This window comes from Etheostoma spectabile, chromosome 13 (assembly GCF_008692095.1).
Source record: "Etheostoma spectabile isolate EspeVRDwgs_2016 chromosome 13, UIUC_Espe_1.0, whole genome shotgun sequence".
NCBI classification, from domain to species: domain Eukaryota; kingdom Metazoa; phylum Chordata; class Actinopteri; order Perciformes; family Percidae; genus Etheostoma; species Etheostoma spectabile.
Genome location: NC_045745.1, coordinates 22,007,521 through 22,007,861, shown reverse-complemented (window position 1 = coordinate 22,007,861; position 341 = coordinate 22,007,521). Strand labels below are relative to the sequence as shown.

The 341-nt window shown below is 39.0% G+C and overlaps 1 protein-coding gene across 1 annotated transcript in view; it reads right to left on the bottom strand.

Annotated features, from left to right (window-relative positions):
• b3glctb (beta 3-glucosyltransferase b) overlaps positions 1-341 on the bottom strand; it is a 19,114-nt gene that overhangs the window by 10,085 nt on the left and 8,688 nt on the right. The gene's annotated exons all lie outside the window — the stretch shown is intronic.

Sequence of the window (341 nt, the reverse complement as noted above, 5' to 3'; positions counted from 1 at the left end):
GCTCAGAAAGGGCTTAACTTTAGCCAACAGGCGAAGCTGGAAAAAGCTCATTTTAACAACGTTACTGTTCTGCTTATCAAATTTCATGCTGCAGTCAAAAGTAACCCCCAAGTTTTTGACAACAGATCTTGTGCAAGATGCCAGAGCTCCCAAACTCACAGCTGGACCATTCTGCATGCCAGGAGTAATGAAAATAATACACTGTTTTATAATCATTCAAATTAAGAACATTTTCTGAAAGCCACAACTTAATATCAGCGATACAGCTTAGCAAGGAGTTTAGTGCAACACAGTCATTTGCTTTCATAGGCAAATAGATTTGCAAATCATCTGCGTAGCAA